Source organism: Dasypus novemcinctus, chromosome 29, assembly GCF_030445035.2.
Source record: "Dasypus novemcinctus isolate mDasNov1 chromosome 29, mDasNov1.1.hap2, whole genome shotgun sequence".
NCBI lineage: Eukaryota > Metazoa > Chordata > Mammalia > Cingulata > Dasypodidae > Dasypus > Dasypus novemcinctus.
In genome coordinates this window covers 9,648,513-9,667,304 of record NC_080701.1, presented here as the reverse complement: position 1 = coordinate 9,667,304, position 18,792 = coordinate 9,648,513, and the positions used below count along the sequence as shown (strand labels likewise).

General features: G+C 39.8%; 1 protein-coding gene and 2 pseudogenes across 2 annotated transcripts in view; 2 read left to right on the top strand and 1 right to left on the bottom strand.

The window, feature by feature from the left end:
• DLC1 (DLC1 Rho GTPase activating protein) overlaps positions 1 to 18,792 on the bottom strand; it is a 507,940-nt gene that overhangs the window by 313,439 nt on the left and 175,709 nt on the right. The window lies entirely within an intron of this gene.
• Positions 4,999 to 7,842, top strand: LOC101441105 (NXPE family member 3 pseudogene; annotated as a pseudogene).
• LOC101440665 (GA-binding protein alpha chain pseudogene) lies at positions 12,821 to 14,153 on the top strand (annotated as a pseudogene).

Genomic DNA, 18,792 nt, shown 5'->3' with positions numbered 1-18,792 from the left:
AAGAATAATTCTCAGAATTTGACTCAAATAGAAACATCAAAGTTAAACCAATAGTTGTAATTATGGTTCACTTGACATAATAGCATCTTGAAACAGTGCATTTTATTTATTTAATTCATGTATTTTCCTTAATTTTCACTCTTGTCACCCAGGTAAAGTCCAGTATTCATCTGGAGGTTTCTCTTTTCTTCTAGTAGTGACTCCTTTGTCTGCCTTCCTTGGACATCTATTAATTCATGTTTGCAAAATTCCCTAAAATTTACTATAATTAAAAGATCTTTAGGGAAGCGGACTTGGCCCAGTGGTTAAGCTGTCTGCCTACCACACGGGAGGTCTGTGGTTCAAACCCCGGGCCTCCTTGACCCATGTGGAGCTGGCCCATGCACAGTGCTGATGCGCGCAAGGAGTGCCCTGCCACGCAGGGGTGTCCCCCGCGTAGGGGAGCCTGATGCACAAGGAGTGCAACCCGTAATAAGAGCCGCCCAGTGTGAAAGAAAGTGCAGTCTGCCCAGGAATGGCGCCGCACACATGGAGAGCTGACACAACAACATGATGCAACAAAAAGAAACACAGATTCCTGTGCCACTGACAACAACAGAAGTGGACAAAGAGAAGAACACCCAGCAAAAGGACACAGAGATCAGACAACGGGGGGGGGGGGGGGGGGGGGAGGGAAGGGGAGAGAAATAAATAAATGTTTTTAAAAAAAAGATCTTTATGTTCACATTTTTATGTCACATTTACGTTGCTTGCTTTATCTCTTGGATACTTCATTCAACACCTAAGAATTTAGAAATATAGAGGCCCAGGACTGCGGGTTATCAGTTCAGTGCCCTGACTTTGCAGACAAGGAAACAGAACTCCAGGGAGTTTTAAGTCCAAGCCACTCCTCCACTGGGAAGGCCTAGACTAGAGACCCTGTCCTTGTCTCTTTTCACTACCCATTTAGCTTTCCTTCCATGGGCAAAATTTTTAACTTTAATACCCGCCTAGGCATCTTGTATTCTCTCAACTCCTACAGCCTGGTTTGCATTCCTTCTAGTGTACCGAAACTATGTTTAAGCCACACTTAAATGTAGGGAACTTTTGAAGTCATCTAGGCTAGTTCTTTAAAGATTTATTTAACAATCATCCAAGATATGCTCATTGACCACCCACTGTGTGCTTTCCACTGGTCCCTTAGGGAGCAGTCCATTCCATATTTGAATAGCTGTAATTTCTGGAAATATCCTCGAGTCATTTCCTACACTCCTTTAACGTACTAGTTCTTCCTCCAGAAATACAAAGAGTAAGTAGTGTCTGCACTAAGAAATAGCCTTTCAACTAACTGAAGAACTATGTTGTGCCCATTTTCTGCTTGTTCTTTTTTTTTAATATATTTTTTTATTACAGAAGTTGTGAGCTTTCAAAAACAATCATGCACATGTGTGGGATTCCCACACAACACCCCTTCACCAACACACCCCACCATGATGGAACATTTGTTACAGAATGTGAGATAATATCATCAAACTATGGTCCATTCAATTATTTCTCATGTGGCATTTTCTCAAGTCCTCATCAATTCTATTTACTTTTCTTTGGACAGGACATAATTCTAGCAGTGACTCAATGACAGGTTAGTGCCCAGAATTTAATACATGACTCCACACGTTCTGGGGTCAAGGTATGGTCTGTGCATCCCTTTTAACGCAGCCTCAGAAATAAATGCCTGTTTGGAACAGGAACAGGCTATTCTTAACGGGGCAGCGGCAAACTGCTTTCCTAATGAGGAGGAGTGCTTAGCTGACTGCGAGCTGAACTTGTCAACAGGGGTGATAAAGGCTCCCTTTCCCAAAATGTTTGCCTCTGCACTGCTAACAACAGACACATCCTGTTGCCCTGAGACTGCAACCAGCTGCTGGCGAAGTATAGATAATGTATGGCGCTGCTGTGCAAGAAACTGCCTGCTGCAGCTCTCTCACACGCAGTGAGGTCAGCAGACAGCCAAATTAGAGGCGAAAGCTCCTGCCAATCTCCTGCGTTGTCACAAGTCTAACAGGACCAACTCACCTGATACCTACACCACGTGCCCATTTCTCCCAGACAGCCACGGGCCCGACGCTGCGAAGACGTCACTTGTGACGACATCCGGGGGAGACCAATAGGGCCTCTCGAGGAGGTGACGTCATCAAACATGGCGCCGTAGGCCCGCCCCTCGTAAAGTCTTTCCTCAGAACGGACCGGTGAAAGGGCGAATACCGCTTGCTTAGAACTCTGAAGGTCAATCGAGACTGGAAAAGGACTCCCGAAACGCTGACTCGAAGAAAAAGAAGAATGATTTCCAAGATCTGGGAGGAGAGTTCCTTCAGGCCCCCCAGTCTGGACCCCTCGCGGTCGCTCGGTCAGGCGCAGCCCGCCGGGGTCCCTCCTGCCCCAGATGCAGACCTAGAGCCACTCACAGCCGGGTAGATCCCCACGCACCTCCAGGCACAGGGACCCAAGTCCGCAGAGGCCCCGGGCGGGCCCCTGAGCAGCGCCACATCCGAAGGCCCCTTGGGGCGGGTTGGGAGGGCAGCTCTAGGGAACCTTTGCCAAGAAGCGCGCTCAGGCAACCCAGCCTCTGGTCACTGGACCACCTGAATGCAAAACCTTTCTGGATTGGCCCACTTTTCTGGATTGATCCCATGCAGAAGAAACTGGAGGCAGGAAAAACCTGCAGATTTTAAAATGGTAGAAGGTGGGGCGAAGGAACTGAACTGCTGTAAGACAGGACAGGTCCCAGAACTGACAAGTGTAAGGAAAAGGGGTACTGAATGAGGGAGAGAATGTAAGCAAATCATAGGAGATGGGGTTCTTCAAAGAAGATACACAAATGGGTAGAAAGCACATGGAAAGATGCTCAAAATCATTAGCTATCAGGAAACTGAGAATCAAAACCACAATGAGATACGATTTCACACCCAATAGATTGACTATTATTAAATAAGTAGAAAACTGCAAGTGTTGGATGTGGAGAAATAGGAACATTTATTCGTTGCGGATGGGATTATAAAATGGTGCCGTTGTTATGGAAGACAGTTTGGCATTCCTCAAAAGTTAAGTATAGAACTATCATCTGACCTGGAAATTACTAGATATACCCAAAAGAGTTGGAAGCAGGGACTTGAACAGATATTTTCACACCAATATTCACAGTGGCATTATTGACCATTGCCAGAAGGTGGAAGCAACCCAAGTATCCTCAGCCAATGAGTGGATAAGCAAAACGTGGTATAAACATACAATGGAATATTATTCAACATTAAAAAGGAATGAAGTCCTGATGCACACAACAACATGGATGGACCTTGAAGACATTATGCTGGGTGAAATAAGCCATCACAAAAGGACAAATATTGTATGATCTCGCTGATATGAAATAGAATAAGCCAACTCATAGTTAGAATCTAGAGTAAAGGTTACCAGGGGCCAGGCTGGGGCTAGGGCACTGGGAGTGAATGCTTAGTTTGTACTGCATTTCTATTTGGGTCAATTGTAAAGTTTAGAAATGCATGGTGGTGATGGTAGCACAGCATTGTGAGTGAAATTAATAGCATTGAATTACATATGTGAATGTGGTTAAAAGAGGGAATTTTAGGTCATATATATTACTAGAATAAAAAAAGAGAAAACAGGATTGTACAACACAGTGAACTCTCTTCTAAACAATGGATATAGTTAATCGTACAATTATGTAAGTGGTCTTTCATGAATTATAACAAATGAACCACATTAATGCAAGTTGTTAATAATAGGGTGGTATATGGGGGGAAAATACACCTTAATGTAAACTATGGACTACAGTTAAAAGTACAATTTTAATATTCTTTCAGCAAAGTGCGAAGACTATTTTTTTTACATGATTTTTCTACAAACCTACAACTTTTCAAATTAAAAAAGGCAAAGGCAAAGAGGTAGGCAGTTATTCTCTCTAGAAAGGCTTTGAATTGATAAAGTTTATGGAAGAGGAATCTCCACTACCCTTCTTCCCTTTTATGGAAAGGTAATCCCAGTCCTTCTCTCTCTCCAAATGCTCTTAATTGAACAATACAAAACACAGAACAAACAAGGTGGTGGGAACAAGCTCCAAGTTACCGGACATTATACAGACTGGGAAAAATGAAGTCCAGAGAAAAGGGTGCCTCCACTAGAGACACATGGGCTCTGTTTTCCTAATGCCAAGCGTTTGGAAGAGAACCAAAAACATTCACTAAAATACCCGGATGCTTCCAAATAGTAGAAGTTTGCCTCAGCAAATAGAGCTTTGCCTGAATGCTCTGCTTGTCAATGAGCTGTGGCATCATAGACAGCCATAATAAATGACAGGCTAGGCTGGGAACAGACCTAAAACTTCCTGATTCTTCATCCAAGGTTCTGGCCCTATCCTGACTTCAATTCTGTATGCATCTTACTGGCAATTCTGGGCTGGTAGTACTCTGTGATCACCCGTAAAAGAAAGGGACCTTTTAGCAAAAGACTTGGCTCAACTTCATACTGGAATTATTTGATCTGCAGCCAGCTGGACTAGTATGAAATCTCATATTTGTGTTATATATTTCACTTGACAATAAATTCCTCATTTTAGACTTTCCTTTCTTAAAATAATATCCTGCTTAAAGCAACAGAAAGTTATTAAATCTTTTTTAAATTCTTCAAACGCAGTGAATATTTTCATGTGAATTGACAGTCAGAAGTTAAAGATAATGTAATTATCCTATGTCAGAATTATTAAGTAAGTTAAATGAGTCAAACTTAATTTTTATTCTGCTGCATTTCAATATAAAACTTATTTAGACTGGAAGGAAAAAACAAACCAACCAACAATTATCTCCCTATTTGCCAGATGTATTCTGTTCAACTCAAAATTCTTTGTATATTATCCTTAATTAATAATATCTTGTGCCAATAACATTATAACATATAACAGAATGATAAATAATAACCTCAATTAAAATTGCTATAAAGAATCTTTTGGAACCTGGAGGAGTTCTTTGAAGAAAAATGTACTTCTTAAATCAACTCCAGTGCCTCTTTATAAAGAACTCTTAAGGATACTAGCAGGAAAGAAGCAAATTAAACTGAAGGCTAATCTGCAGTTAAGAAAAGCAAAGGCATGGAATTTTGAAGAGTGAAAGTAGCATAGTGTCGGCCATGGGTGATCAAGATACAGCCAGAAAATGTGGACCAATTTCTTCAAACTACGGCTTTTCTGTTGTCTGCTTACAGTGTTGATGGTGGTGCTGCTGGTCATTAATGTAACTCAGGTGGAGTATTTGGACCATGAGACTGTTTCAGCCATATTCATCGACAGCAGTGGACAGTTTGTTTCCTCCCAGGTGACAGGAATTAGCCGGAATCCCTACTGTGGCTATGAGCACCAGACCCTGTCCAGTCAGGAGCGTGTGGAGGAGGACTCCTTGCTGGCTGCCATGCAGGGGCAGGTAACTGACGTGGGACCAGTCCCCTTTGTAAAGAGCACCGACCCTTCTTCCAGCTACTTTGTCATCTTGAACTCTGCAGCCTTCTTCAAAGTGGGAGGTCAGCTGGAGGTGCTGGTTCATGTACAGGATTTTCAAAGAAAGCCCAAGAAGTATGGTGGAGACTACCTGCAGGCCAGAATCCACTCTCCCAAGCTGCAGGCGGGGGCTGTGGGTAGAGTGGTAGACTACCAGAATGGATTTTACAAGGTCTTTTTTACTTTGCTTTGGCCAGGTAAAGTTAAAGTATCTATATCTCTGGTCCACCCCAGTGAAGGGGTTAGAGTTCTTCAGCACCTACAGGAGGAGAAACCAGACAGAGTCTATTTCAAGAGTCTCTTCCGTTCAGGAAGAATTTCTGAAACTACCGAGTGTAATGTGTGTCTTCCTGGGAGTTTGCCCCTTTGGAGTTTGCCCCTTTGTAACTTCACAGATCTCTACACTGGAGAGCCCTGGTTCTGCTTCAAACCAAAGAAGCTCCCTTGTAGTAGCAGAATTAACCATTTCAAAGGTGGATACCTGAAGGGCCTCCTCACTGCCGCAGAGAGTGCTTTCTTCCAGAGTGGTGTCAATATCAAAATGCCAATCAACTCCAGTGGACCTGATTGGGTGACTGTGATTCCCAGCAGAATAAAAGAAACTAACAACCCAGAACTATCTCAAGGCTCAAGAACTTTTCCTTCTGGATATTATTACAAAGACCAGTGGAGGCCCAGAAAGTTTACGATGCGCCAGTTTAATGACCCTGACAACATTACAGAATGCTTACAAAGAAAAGTGGTGTATTTATTTGGTGACTCAACAATCAGACAATGGTTTGAATACCTTACCACATTTGTTCCAGATTTAGTGGAGTTTAACTTGGGTAGTCCCAAGAATGTCGGTCCCTTCCTTGCAGTGGACCAGAAGCACAATATCCTGCTCAAGTACCGCTGCCACGGTCCACCCATCCGCTTCACGACTGTCTGCAGCAGTGAGCTCCATTATGTGGCAAATGAGCTGAATGGCATTGTGGGAGGGAAGAACACCGTGGTGGCTATAGCCATATGGTCTCATTTCAGTACCTTCCCTTTGGAAGTGTACATTCGGCGGCTTAGGAACATCCGTCGAGCAGTTGTCCAACTTCTGGATCGAAGCCCTAAGACTGTAGTGGTCATCCGGACAGCCAATGCTCAACAGTTGGGGCCTGAGGTGAGCCTTTTCAACAGCGACTGGTATAACTTTCAGCTGGACACCGTCCTTTGGAAGATGTTCTCAGGAGTTGGTGTATATCTCGTCGATGCCTGGGAGATGACTCTGGCCCATTATCTACCCCACAAGCTGGATCCAGTTGAAGTTATTGTGAAGAACCAGTTGGACATGTTCCTGTCCTTTGTGTGCCCTTTGGAGACCTAGCCTCAGAGGGGACTGGAGAAATCACATTCAGTGACCTTCCCTATCACTTGTATTACAAGAAGTTTGCGGGTTCACCCCTGGAGAGATGGCTGTCATTGTTATATGTACAAAATTTCAAAAAGAGCTGGACTTTATATAATGAGTTGTAAGTATCTTAGAAAATGCAGGTTATATTTATATCTACTTATATGATTCTTTCCAATCTTAACTTAGCCATGGGAGAATAATTATTAACATCATCTCCACTGTATTGCCCTTGTAACCAAAGATGCTAATAAGTGTATCTGAATTAGTTTTTCCTGGGAGGAGAGATTATTTTCCTAAAAAGTTTGAAAAATGTTCTGACTCTAAATGGAATGGGCAAGTTTGGTTGGCAGTAAAGTGTTCATAGCTTATCTGGTAAAGAAAGTTGCACATATCTGCATGAATAGCATGGTACATCTTCGGCAGGGTGAACTAGAGAGGGCTTATAGTCAGTGGCTTCTGTGAACACATTGAAGACTGCCTTGTCTCAGGAATTTCCCTTGATCTACTTTTTCTTGACTAGAAAAGGCCAGTGTGCTTGGTCAGAATTTTATAGTGAGAGTATTTATTACTTCCTACCCTTACCTAGAATAGAAGGAAAAGGGTGGGGGGGGGGGGGCGGGGGAGAGAAAAAGCAAAATGATATTTGCATTGGATAATTGCTGATTTTTTTATTCAGCTAAATCTCACATGAGTACTTATTCTAAAATAACAAGTTTTGGAACTAGAAGGGGGAAATCTATAAATGGAAGTTTATTTGGGTGTTCTCAAGTTTGAGGACTTTGAGAATTGACTTTTATGTAAAGAATGCTATTATTATTGTAAAATTGTAAACCTGTTTTCACTAATGTCAAGTTTTCCTTTTTTGGTTGTTGTCTTGAACTGCATACTAAAATTAGAAATAAAAATTAGACATTAAAAAAAATCTTTTAAAGGACATGCAATCATTAAACCATGATTATGGCTCTATAGTAAGTGTTTATGCTACTCCTGATTTATCTCCTTCCGTTTATAAGGCATAGTGAAGAAAATAATTCTCTCTGCTAGGTTTTTTAACTCTAGGCTACAAACAGGACTTTCTTCTGGACCTTTTGTAAATTACCTACACACCTTTCTGAATGGTTTCAAAGAGCAGCTGGTTCTGAGGCAAGCTTAGAAGTGGCAGGTGTAAACTAGGGAGAGAATTGTGTGATAGCAATTCCTCTCTATCCCAGGGAAATCTGAGGATGACTTCCTTTACTCACTTAAAAGGCCCATTTTTTGGACTTGGATATAATTTCTACCTAAATAATTTAGTAAACATTCTGAAACCAATCTTCACTTGAAGGGCCAATTTTGGGAGTTGACATTCATAGTCTGTTAATACATTTGTAGACTCAAGTTCAGCCTTTTGAGTTATTTATTCTGTGTCATCATGCCTATGTGACATCTACAAATCCCTACAGTTTTTTCTTATTTTATTTTTTATAATTGTCAGTAACTCTTTGCTGGGACTCAGATTTTAAAGGAGACAGAACTTTTCCTTGTTTGAAAATATAAGAGGAAAATCGATTTACCATTAAAATTTCTGAAACTGTTTTCAGGACTACTATGATAGATACTCCGGTGTAGATAATACAGAAAAACAAGTGAAAATGTATTCCTTTTCCATGAAAATGTAACACAACTTTAAAAAAGAAGTCTTGTATTAACCTAGCTTCTGCTGACATTTCTAGTTTCATCTCTCACGACCTTCCCTGATCCTGTCAAGGTTTCCTCAAATATCAGTCATCCTGGATAGACTTCTGGGAAGATGGTTGGCTAGAAAGATGCGGGACTCTCTCCTCTCCCAGAAAAATAGCCACAGGACAGGCAGAGATGGCCTGGGAAAAAAATGTTCTAGGGTTTAGGACACCATGGGAATGCTGGACAACGACCAGAAGAGAAAGGGGCAAAGGAAAAGAATCTCAATGGCAAAACTGAGTTAAGCTGCAGCTGCCCGTGCCTTCCCCCACCCTATAGAGACTTCAATTCCCAGGCCTCTGAGCCTTTGGCTACAGACAAAGGGAGCCCCAGGGATGTACCTCCCCAGTAAAGAGAGGGATAGAGGGAGGGTGCCGAAGGTTGACTCAGCCTCTGACCCACAAATTTGGCCTGCTGTGTCTCGCCCTTCCAGGGTAGGAGGGGCTACACCATTGTTTGCCATGGGGAATAAAGAGATCAATCTCCTGCTCTACAATGGGATTGGCTGTTGATGCCGAGGGGAATGGAATTACTTCTACCTGGGAAAAGGGAGAGCGCTGCCAGCAAAGGCTGAAGAAAGAACAAATTCAGCAAAGTGACAGGATACAAGATCAACACACAAAAATCAATAATGTTTCTGCACACTAGTGTTAAGCAATCTGAGAAGGAAATCAGAGAAAAAGTTCCATTTACAATAGCAACAAAAAACTCAAATACCTAGGAATCAATTTAACCAAAGAAGTATGGGACCTTTATGCAGAAAACTACAAAAACTAATGCTAAAAGAAGTCAATGAAGACCTAAACAAATGGAAAGATATTCCATACTCATAGATTAGAAGACTAAATATCGTGAAGATGTCAATCCTACCCAAACTGATTTATAGGTTCAATGCATTACAAATCAAAATTCCAACAGCCTACTTTACAGATATAGAAAGGACAAATGCCAAATTTATTTGTGAGGGTAAGCACCTGAATAACCAAAAGCATTCTAAAAGAGAAGAGCTATGTGGGAGGAGTTTCATTGCCTGACCTTGAAGCATATTACCAAACTACGGTGGTCAACACAGCATGGTACTGGCATAAAGATAGACATATATCGATCAGTGGAATAGAGAGTACAGAAATAAACCCTCACCTCCACGGCCAACTGATTTTTGGCAAACCTGCCAAGTCCCCATTAAATGGACAAAACAGTCTCTTCAACAGGTGATTCTGGGAGAACTGGATATCCATAAAATAAAAAATGAAAGAGGATCCCTATATCACTCCCTATACAAGAATCATCTCAAAATCGTTCAAAAGCCTAAATGTAAGAGCCAGGACCATAAGACTACTAGAAGAAAATGTAGGGAAACATCTTAAAGATCTTGTGGTAGGTGGTGGTTTCTTGGACCTTATACCCAAAGCATGAGCAATAAAAGAAAAAATAGATAAATAGGACTTCCTCAAAATTAAACACTTTTGCACTTCAAAGGACTTTGTCAAAAGGGTGAAAAAGCAGCTGATGCAGTGGGAGAAAGTATTTGGAAACCACATATCTGATAAGGATTTAATATCCATGATATATAGAGATGCTACAACTCAACAATAAAAAGACAAATGACCCAATTAAAAAATGGGTAGAAGACTTGAATAGACATTTGTCCAAAGAAGAAATAAAAATGAAAAAACATGTGAAAATGTTCATTGTCACTAGCAATTAGGGAAATGCAAATCAAAGCTACAATGTGATATCATTTCGTAACTATCAGAATGGCCACTATTAAAAAGACAGAGAACTACAAGTGTTGGAGAGGATAGGAGAAATAATGTATTAGTTAACCAAAGGGGTGCTGATGCAAAACACCAGAAGCCTATTGGCTTTTATAAAAGGTATTTATTTGGGGTAGGAGTTTACAGATAACAGACCATAAGTGTAAGTTACTTCCCTCACCAAAGTCTATTTTCATGTATTGGAGCAAGATGGCTGCCAGCGGCTGCGAGTGCTCAGGCTTCCTGGGTTCCTCCCTTCCAGGGTCTGGCTTCTCTCTGGGTTCAGGGTTCCTTTCTTCCCAGGACTTGCTTCTTCCTGAGCTCAGTGTTCCTCTCTTTCTGGGACTGGCTTCTCTCTCCTCTGTGAGCTTACTTCCCAGGGCTTTAGCTTAAGGCTTCAGCATCAAATGCCAACATTAAAACTCCGACATCAAAAGCCCTCAGCTCTGCCCTTTGTCATGCCTTTTATCTGTGAGTCCCCACCCTTTGGTGCCCTACTGGCACAAGAGGTTTAAATAATTACTTAATCAAGTAAACCTATGAATCCAATATAATCTAATATGCCCGGAGGAAAAGATCTGTTTACAAACATAATCCAATATTTCTCTTTGGAATTCATGAATAATATCAAACTGCTACAGATAGGAACACTTTTTCATTGTTGGTGGGAATGTAGAATGGTACAGTCACTGTGGAGGATTGTTTGGCAGTTCCTAAGGAAGTTGAATATAGATTTGCTATGTGGCCCAGTAATACCACTATCCAGAAGAACTGAGAGCAGTGACATGAACACACATCTGCACACCAATATCCATAGTGGTGTTATTCACAATTGCCAAAACCTGGAAACATCCAGGTGTCCATCAACTGATGAATGAATAAACAAACTGTGGTGCATACACACAATGGAATATTATGCAGCTGTAAGAAGAAATGAAGTCATAAAGCATATAACAACATGGATGAACCTGGAGGACATTATGTTGAGTGAAGCCAGACCAAAACGACAAAAACAATATGATTGCACTATTATGAACGAAACACATTGTGTAATCTCATGAAGTTAATAACGAATATAGGTTACCAGAAAATAGAATGAGGTTAGAGACTGGAAACCTGAGAGTTAACTTGGACAGAATTGGTGAAAAGAATGTGTATTAATATTTGGAAATGAATAGAAAAGGTGAAAGCACAACAATGTTTCACAGTGGTTGAAAGGAAAAGTCTAAGGTCATGTATATTACTAAATGGACAGCTAAAAAATGTAACATGGGACTGTGTAGCATAGTAAAACTTCATGTGAACTATGAATATGGGTAATATTGCCTATATAAGACTGGTTTTCTTTGAAACTGAACAAATGTATGTTAACGTTATAAGATGTTAATATCAGACAAAAACACATTATATTAAGTGAAAGAAAAAAATAAACAAATAGTTCTGTATTAGGGAAAAAAAAAAGTCCCTTAATCAAATTAACCTAATTAACGGCCAAAACCCTTTGATTAGGTTACATTCATTAACCCATAACCGCAATTAAAAGCCCATTAACCAGGCTTTGGCGCTGGTTCTCCATCTGTGATTCCAAGCAAAATAAAATGTTCTTAACCTAATCTGTTCCTATGGCCGAGGTACCCTATGATTGCATTATTCAGTTAAAGAGCCTTTGATCAGATTACTTAAATAAGATCAGTTTAGGGTTTTTGATTGGTCTGTGTCAGTTTGGATCTCTGGCTTCTTGCAGGGTGTGATATAAAGGGAAACACAGAGATACACACAGGAGAAAGGGAGCCCCAACACTGATCTTGTCATGTGAAAGAGAGGACCGGAGGGTGAGAGAAGTCCCAGAGTCTGCAACCAGCAGAGCACAGAAGCATGGAACAGGGCCCTGAGAGGCTGAGCCCATGGAGTCGCTGAAAGCTAAAGAGACAAACCACATGCCTGGCAGCTCACAGCTGAATCACGGAAAAGCAGTCACTAAGGGAAAAGGTCCGGTAAGAGAAAAGCCCTGTGCCTTGTGGCCCACAGCTGAGCTCTGGGAGACAGTAGGTTCTGGAGGGGAAGGCAGGGACCTCTGCAGAGCTCAGTGGTCATCTTCACCACGTGGCAGGACCCCAGAATCAACAGCAGCTGACTTCGGTGAGAAAGCATCGTGATGGTGCTTTGTGTTACTTGGACATGTCATGGCCTCGAAACTGTAAACTTTTACTCTAAGATTTTTCCCATTATAAAAGCAGCCCAGGTCCTTTTTTTTTTTTTTTTTCAGTATCAGCACTGATTCTGCAGGAAGGGCGCAAGGCCTCATTCTGGAGTTGCAGGAGCTTGAGGTCTTGCCCAGAGAGAGGCTGCAGGTGGAGCAGGAGCACTGGCGAGGGCAGCAAGGCTGAATCTGGAGTGGAACTGATACTCTGAAATAAATCACCCATGACTCAAAGAGAAGCCGAGAAGCTGATAGAAACTGGGATTCATGGAACAAAGAAACCCAAATGCAGAGACGAAAGCACTGTAGAACAAATCTACACCTCCACTGAATGCATAAGCCAAGCCATAGACTTCAATGAGCCAGTAGATAAAGAAACTACTAGAACCAAGACTGCAGTATTCGTTGGATGATCATGAAATTTGCTGACAAGGGGCAACCAGCTGGATCCTGAACGAAGTTTGTTTGACCAAGGAGTAAACACAGATGGAACTGTACAACTTAATGTACAGGTAATTTCTTACCAAGGAATTGAGCCAAGGTTAAACGTAGTTCAAACTGTCAAACCTGCAGAAACTGTTTTAAAGTAGTTATTGATCCAGATGCCTGCCATGCTGAGGCTGAGGCACATCTTGTGGAGCAAGCTCAAGTGATAACCCTTGATGGCATAAAAAACATCACAGCCTTTTCAAATGGAACCTCCGAACAAATGACAAGATGGGAAGGTTATAGAGCCAGAATGCCTTGGGGTACCCTATGGTCCTACACAGTGGTTCACAGGCCAGGTCCTGCATTGGGTACTTGGGGAAATGAAGGAATCAACATAACTGATACAGACCTCACCTCCCTCAACATTCTGGGAAGAGAATTATGTGGTCTTATCCGTGAAGATTGTTTTCAGCGGATCCCTCAGGGAGAAATTCTCTGGAGTCATCTGGAGCGCCTTCGAAAACATGTAGTAGCAAGCCAAGAACAACAGATGAATGAGATAGTTACAATTCATCAACCTGTGCAAATCATTCCAGCATCAGTGCAGTTGCTCTACCAACTACCATTAAAATTCCAAACAGTAGTGCAAAGGCAGCTAAAGTGCAGTGAGCTCCAAGGATTTCAGAAGATAGATGTACACGTGGAAATAGGACAAGACACAATGACCAAATCCAGTTATGGCAATTATTGCTAGAACTTCTTACTGACAAGGATGCTAGAGAGTGCATTTCTTGGGTTGGTGTTCAAGGTGAGTTTAGGCTAAATCAGCCTGAACTCGTTGCTCAGAAATGGGGACAATGTAAAAATAAACTGACAATGAACTATGAGAAACTCAGTCATGCATTAAGGTATTATTATGATGGGGATATGATTTGTAAAATTCAAGGTAAGAGATTTGTGTACAAATTCATCTATTTATCTCTTATTGGATACAGTGCAGCGGAATTGAACTGTTTGGTCATAGAATGTGAACAGAAGAAATTTCCAAAGATGCAGCTCCATGGAATTGCCCAGCCAGTCACAGCCATTGTCCTGGCTACAGCTCTTTTGCAAATAGAGGATAATTGAGCTCCAGAACCTTCTGGGAATCCAACATCTTTCTTTAATATTTAGAGCAAGTATTGCTCTTACCTTTATTACCAATTTGAATCTTCTTTTAATTACAGACAGTACAATCTGATGCATGACTTTTAAAATAAATATTTCATGCTCTTGTGGATTTGGATCTTTTTACTTTGAACATATATTTAGGAATATATATATGGTAAGGGATCATCACAGTATCTTCAGTGTGTAGGCAGTTTCGTTGTGGGTTTGTTTAACAGGAAAGAAAGCTAAACTGGTCTGTGTATTAAAGTCTAGCCCTACCAAAAATAGTCATAGTATCTGAAGATGAAAAATAAATTATCTCCAAGAAACAGTCTGGTGTAACTATTTCTGAAAATATAACTGTTTCTCCTCTCTACTGCTTTAGATGTTGCTTTACATAGAACCAGAAAATGGAATTTTTCAGCTAGAGCATGCATGCCTGTTTCATCCAATCCAGCAGTGCTAAAACGTTCATATCAAATAGAATTATAATATCAATAACTTATTAAACTAAGAGCAAAGGGCAGTAAGAAGTCAATTGGCAGAAGAGCAGTGCTGAAGGAAGAGATCCAGGTTTAAATCTGGCTTAATTCAAGCCAATTTCAAGCATTTATTATATAGATTATACATAATGTGAGGCCAAGAATTTAAATGGTTTTGAGACAAGAGTTTAATTCTAATAAAGCAGCTATTACAAAATTATGAAATGATCTCTGTTTTTCCTGTCAGAGATTTAAAAACTATTCTTCAGCCAGAAAATTAAAAAATGGTTAGATTAGGTTTGGCTTTTTTTTAACCCTACAGTGCCAGTTTATTAAGCAAGGCAGCTTGGGTATTCATTGTGTTTCTGATGACATGAAGACTTTAAATCAGTCAGCAGTACTTTACCTTTCAAAACATTAATAAATTGCTTGCAAATAATTTTAAAAGGAAAATCTGACTTCTAGTACAGGCAGACCTCTCTCTTAAAACAAAATAACCACTTATTTAATTTCTCCTTTTGAATATTTTATATGTATGTGCATACAGATACCTATATACATGTATAATAGACCATTATATATATGCATACTGTGGCTGTTTGATATTGTTTACGAATTGCAAAAATAGGTATTGGATTATGTTTGTAAACTGGTCTGTCCTTTTGGGCATATTAGACCACATTGGATTCAGAGGTTTCACTTTTACTTGATTAAATAATGATTAAGGCTTTGATGGGGCCACATCAGTAGCCCTGCCCCCTTGGTGGACAGGGACTCACAGAGAAACCACACTAAGGAGAAAGAAGGGTGGGGTTTTGAGCTGGAGCTTGGGAAGTAAGCATACAGCAGAGAGCAGAGCAGCTGAGCCTGGAGAGAAATGAGCCCCAGGAAGAAAGGAACCCAGGAAACCTGAACCCTGGCAGATGTTGGCAGCCATCTTGCTCCAGTACGTGGCAAAAGACTTTGGAGAGTGAAGTAACTTAAGCTTTATGGCCTGGTAACTCTAAGCTTCTACCCCAAATAAATACCCTTTATGAAAGCCAACAGATTTCTGGTATTTTGCATCAGCACCACTTTGGCTGACTAATACACATAGTACATGTAGACATATGTATGAAGTTATAAAGTATTCCAAAGGAAGGATATTAAATAACTTTAAAATTATTAAAATACATAATTCTAAAAAGTCAGTCATCCTGAGTACCAACACTATATCTTCCTTAATATGTTTCTCACCTTTTTAGAGTTAAATCATATTGTTTTTATATACAAATGGTATATAGCATATAAATTATAACTTAGTATTTTCCTAATACATTTGAACATATAAAATTATCAAAATTTTAAAAATCCTTATGTAAACTCTTGTAAACCATAGATCTCAAGTAAAACACAGTATGCTTTGGGAAGTATTGTGCTAGTAGTAAAAACTACCTTTTGGTTTTTCAAATATGCCATATTATTTCCCATTTGTGACTAGTATCTCCAGATTTAGTAAATTAAAAAAAAAAAAGTGCCCAGTTATATTTGAATTAAAAAAAGAGAGAAGTAATGCTTTAGTCCAAACATGTTCTCAACATTTAATGGGACCAATACTGCATGACATATACTTATACCAGTTTTCACTCTGTCTGAAATTCAAATGTAAGCAGCATCCTGTATTTTATTTGACAACCCATGTAATTTTTTTTTTACCCACATAATACTGCTCCTTTGGCTATAACACACCTGGGCATGTCATACAAAACTGTTGGTTTCAAGTACCATGTCCCTCTAATGGAGAAGGCTTTCTCCGGACTGATTCCTTGAATGAATGAATGAGTCATTGTTTCTTAACTTTAGTTCTACAACTTCAGTGAAGGGGAAATTTCTTTTCTCTTTTTTCTTGCTTAGTATTATAATCCCAGGCAAATCTAAGAATTGCCATTTTGATTTTTCTTTAGTAGCAAGATAAACTTTGAAAACGCAAGACAGTGCTCTTATGATGTTTGGAATTCTAAATTTACTTAAATTATTAATGTTTTGCACTAAATTGTCCATGAATGTATGAATTCAGAGTAAATTCTTTGTTGTCATTCATTTCCTTACTACTAACATGTGGAGTGTGTGTCACCTGCTGGTGACTAAAAAGGGAACAAATGAACTTTTCAAAAATCTCTCTTAGGTTCCAAGAACTTAGAAGGCATCCTTCCTAACTTGATTAAAAGTATGAAACAATTAGAACAAGCATTGAGGATAATGGTGAAACATCAGAAAATTCCTATAAAATTAGGAAAATGTAAGGGCTCCCTATCACGTATGCTATTTAACATTGTATGTGAGGTTCTACCCAATGCAACAAAAACAGAAACAAGAACAAAACGGAGATGATGTACTACAAAGGTAGAGAACATGTACCTCGAAAATTCTAGAGAATAAACTGATAATCTACTAGAACAAATAAAGAATTTGGATCAACAAAGAAAAACCCAAGAACATTCTTATCTACTGCCATTAGCCATTTAGAAAATGGGAAAGCAAAAGTAATTCAAACCACAGAAACAACAAAGAATGTAAAATACCCAGGAGTGACCGAAAAAGAAATGAGTAAGCTTTTTATGGAGAATAACAAAAAGGTCACCAAAAGATGTTAAAGAATATCTGAACAAATGGAGAGATATGTAATTGTTCTGGAGAGGAAAACTAGTTTGAGCATACTTCGTAACTAATTTGTTATGCATATCATCTGTTTTCCCTCCAAATGTCAATCACACAAAGGCTGTGCTCTTGTTCTGTTTTTTGTTTTTTTTTTAAAGATTTATTTATTTATTTCTCTCCCCTCCTCCCTGGTTGTCTGTTCTCTGTGCTATTTGCTGCATCTTCTTTGTCCGCTTCTGTTGAAATCCTTGGCACGGGAATCTGTGTTTCTTTTGGTTGCGTCATCTGGTTATGTCAGCCCTCTGTGTGTGTGGTGCCATTCCTGGGCAGGCTGAACTTTCTTTCGTGCTGGGCGGCTGTCCTTACGGGGCGCACTCCTGGCGCGTGGGGCTCCCCTACGCGGGGACACCCCTGTGTGGCACGGCACTCCTCGTGCACATCAGCACTGCCCATAGGCCAGCTCCACACTGGTCAAGGAGGCCCGGGGTTTGAACTGTGGACCTCCCATGTGGTAGGCGGACGCCCTAACCACTGGGCCAAGTCTGCCGCCTTGTTCTGTTTTATTCAATGCTGTAACCCAAGAATTTAGAGTAGTAGTTTGTCACAGGCCAATCACAAAATAAATGTTTGTTGCATCAAAGAAATGTTAATTCTCTTTAATTTAGAAATCCAAAGGTGTCCAAATCAAAGCTCCATGGGGAATTTAAAAACATGATTAAAAAAAAAAAAAATTCCAGAAGAAACAGGCAACATTTTTTTAGAATGGATAGCTTCGAATATATGCAAAAGTAAAGAAAAATAGTATAATAAACTCCCATCTACCTACCAGTTTAAAATGAACAATAATTTGTCAATTTTGGTTTTTTACTTATTCTTCCCTACATTTTAAAAATAATATTTTACATAAATCCCAAACATGATGTACTTTTTGCCCACAGATATTTTAATAGGATAATCTAAAATTTATCTGAAAGAAGGAAGGAATAATAATTTGTATAAAATCTTTTAAAAATAAAACCACCCCAGCATTCTTTGAAATAAGACATTATATGTTTAAAAATCCACTGAGGAAAAGATTGATAAAAGTTAAGGCAATTGACAGACTGGGAAAAATACTTAGTGAATATATAACAAAAAATTAGGATATTATAAAAGACAACCAAACAGAATAGTCAAAGCATTGAAAAAAGTCTATTCATAGAAGAAAAAATACTAATGATCTAAAACCTCAAAACTCCACTGGTAATCAAGGCAATGTGAATTAAATTTAAAAATGAGATGACTCTTTTTCATCTATCAGACTGTAAAAAAAAAAAAAAATCTCGACCACATTCAGGGTTGAAAATACCTTTGGAAATGGGAGTTGATAGAGCCTTTTTGGAGAGAAGTTTGACGGTGCCTATTAAAATTAACTTAGGGTATGTCCTTCACCTGGCAATTCTAATTTTAAATGTCTAACCCAGAGAATAACTTGCGCCAGGGGGGAAAAGAAAAGATAC